The 3,575-nt window shown below is 35.3% G+C and overlaps 1 non-coding gene across 1 annotated transcript; it reads right to left on the reverse strand.

Annotated features, from left to right (window-relative positions):
* Positions 1-280: 280 nt before the first annotated feature.
* On the reverse strand, positions 281-383 carry LOC115212464. Its single transcript, XR_003881743.1, has one exon. It is a non-coding gene; the product is annotated as a U6 spliceosomal RNA (small nuclear RNA).
* Between the last annotated feature and the right edge of the window lie 3,192 nt (positions 384-3,575).

Here is a 3,575-nt window from a genome sequence, read left to right on the forward strand (position 1 = left end):
CCAGGACTTATTCCTTGTAAGACTAGTATTTATTATAACGGTCTCTATTGCCGAACCGCTAAATTACTGGGAGGTAAACACACCGGCATTGGATGTTAAGCGATGTTGGAGGGAAAAACACAGTCATACAAATATACACACACACACACACACACACACACACACACCACACATATATATATATATATATATATATGTAAATGTATTACCGTTTACAATTTATCTTTAAATTGTTTCAGTCATTAGATTGCGGCCACGCTAGGGCACCCGCTTCGATAAAGACAATAAGGAACGCTTCACGAATTTGTGTGCCATCTTTGCACAGGGTCCATGCTAATCTTCTCTACATTATTCCAAATTTAGCATATGTACTGCTGAATCAAGTTATATATTACAGATATAAATACATATTTACTTATTATTTACATGCGAAAGTATATTGTTATGTAATTTGTTTATTCACAAATGGCGCGGAAGCGGTGTAATCTCGAGGAAAACAAATTTAACTTTCGAAATCTTTGTCCCCATAAATGTTGAACATAAATCATGATAAAATATCATTTTCTATGAGATATTACTTAACTTTTTTAAATCGACAACTCTCCCACTTTCTACTTCTCGCCGCTAAAGTATTTGTCTCTATATATTTAGAATACTCTTTGACCTCTCTCTCTCTCTCTCTCTCTCTCTCTCTTTATATGGATTATGTCTCGTTAATTACTTTCATTTTGTTTAAAACTTCATCTTATAAAGTTTACCTTCATTTTATATCAGCTATTACGGAATCAGCTCGGATTCAGAGTGAAAAGGAATATCAATATACCAAATTTGGAAATGCCCACTTAATCTTCAAATTTGAAAATCTATGACAGCAACAGAAAATCTTTCTTTCTCTCTTTCTCTCTCTCTCTCTCTTTCTCTTTCTCTCTCCCTCTCTCTCGCTCTCTCATTTATTTTTCGCTTTTCTCATAGTCGTAGTAGCACCTATAAAGACAATTACACGTACTAGCCATGAAATAGAAAACTGTGTTACATTATTAGAGATGTGAGTATAGACAGGAAAGAGAGAAACAAATGAACGACATCAAAAAATCAGAGCACAGACAGAAACATAATTAGTCTGCGAGTGTGAGCGCTGATAAGATTGATTTAAAGTCTGGCATTGAAAATAAAACAAGAGTTACAATACCATGACCTACAAATCTTGATGGAAATGTTAGCGACTTTGAAATTAAGTTTACGAAAATTTCCTGTCAGAGAAAGCAAGTGGATGTACAACTTCTTGTTAAATATATTTATTAAAGAGTGGACATAAAGAATAATAAACATACATTTGATTGGTGAAGAGTATGGAGGATGTAAGATTTTAGACAACGAAATTACTGAAAATCTTCTCGACAAAAAGAGAGATTGCAACACTGTCGTCGTTAGGTGCAATATATATTCTAGCGGCAAAATTGTGATATTCAGGTTGATTACCAGTGGCATTGATTCATGTTTCCGTTTTCACTCTCGAAAGCAATGAGGGGAGGTTGCGATCGCAGAGATCATGAATATAATACGTAGATGAAGAACTTAATACATTTTACACAATATAAGAAGCTATCTTAAAGTTGTGTACCATCAGATTCAGAGAAACCAGAATTATAACAGTAACTGTGAGGAGAAGAACGTATAAATATTAGGCATATATCACTAAGAAGACATTTGGAAGGAGTTCGGCTTCGATAAACATGGCACGCCAGAAGTGATCAAGGGAGTCGTCAACACTAGCAGAGCAGGCAATAGATAGTAACTGGTTTCGGAGGATGTTGTTCCTCTAATGCAGTAATGATTCTAATAGATAAAATAGCGAGGATATTTCAAAAGCTTCTCCTCATCCCAAGAACAAAGATCCTGATCTAAGGTGCAATTCACTCTGATAAATCCGGGAGCTCCACTACAGCATAAAAAAACATTCAGTGACTCTGCAAAAGTACTTAAACAGAAGTTGCCGTTCATAAGACAAAACCCCCAAATAAACAAACGGAGAGAACTCCACCCGATAGTAGCTTGCAAGTCTTAGTGATGAGCATTTCCAACATGGATCTGATGACCTTTGATGACCTAAAATTGAAATTCAGGATGGAGATTAGTATCACGAAAACACTTATTCAGCATTGAGAATTCTGAGAACAAATGTTCGCATGCACCCTGTTTAGTCATGAAGTTTTAATTATATAAATCTTAATCTATATTAACAGCCATAAATATTAAGCTTTTGAGATTTGCCTATCTGACACTATTGATTGTGACATGCATTTATTCGAAATATTTCCGTTATGGTAGTGTATGAATTACCAGTTGTGTAATTGAAAGTTATGGTTTTCTAATGTGGTCGTATTCTTACCAACTTCATAACATTGTCTCGAGTTATATAGGTTTTTCTTGACTACTTTTGACAACTTAGTTCCGTTTCCTGCTTTCAAAGCAATTTTGAAGTTTAATCAGTCGCCACAAATACCCGTTCATACGTCTATTACTTCTGTCACATTTGGGGTGTTAGTTCCTGAATTGCTTCTCTTCAAATGTTAGAAAAGCGGTGATGAGATACAAAGCCTGTGCTATGTTGAAATTGATTTACTGATTCACTGTAACTCATTATTATCATTCATTTTCCACTTATACTTTTCTTGATCTGTTCTATCACCAAGGTAAACACTTACTCATACAACTTTTACTTCCTTTCAGCTTAAAACCTTCCATTTGCTTATGTGAATTATTTATGCAGCTTACAAATTTGCTGAGATCTCCTCCTTTCCATCAATAGGATTCCTTCAATCTAATCTCTGTAAGCTTTTACACCCAACTTTTCGATGACATGTACCTCACCAGCAAAGATGAAATTAAGAAAGTCAGTAACTTTTCTACTTTCAACATGCTCTATGGCATTATCAGAGATTTTGTTTCAGTTTGGAGTTTTCCTCTGTTAATGCATCTCCATTTTGATGGCTTTATGCATTCTGAATTCTTTAGAATTAAACTATTTCACTTTCCATCATATAATACTTCAGACATTATACAAAGTTACACGTCCATATCATTGAATGTATTTCCTTCAAAAGTATTATTGCTATTTCCATTATCTGTAAATTCATACTGTGTACCTCGAAGACCGCTTTGTCTGGTTAAACAAATGATACACTTTCAAACATAGAAAGTCCCTTCGTAAATATCAGAGACAAAATGTGCGATTGTGTTCTTTCTGTCTCCAGGCAGTAGGCAAGGGGTCCATAGGAGTCCGATGAGGACAAAGACTGTGTACTCAGCGAAAACAGCGCATATGAATCCGCGTTCCAAAGCTGGAGGCATATTGGCGCCCACGGGTGTCATAGCGGTAGTTTGTTTCTTCCAAACACTGGAACACCTGCACTGAAACACGCAAGGTTCTTTATAATACAACGCTGTGAAGAAATCTTTTCCAAGGAACCTACGATGCACCTAGTGGGCATATAAATAAAACACATACACCATGTATATAGATAATGTTTATTTTATCAGAAAGGCTTTTAAATCAAAATTTGATTTTTTTCCCA

This window comes from Octopus sinensis, linkage group LG5 (assembly GCF_006345805.1).
Source record: "Octopus sinensis linkage group LG5, ASM634580v1, whole genome shotgun sequence".
NCBI classification, from domain to species: Eukaryota; Metazoa; Mollusca; class Cephalopoda; order Octopoda; family Octopodidae; genus Octopus; species Octopus sinensis.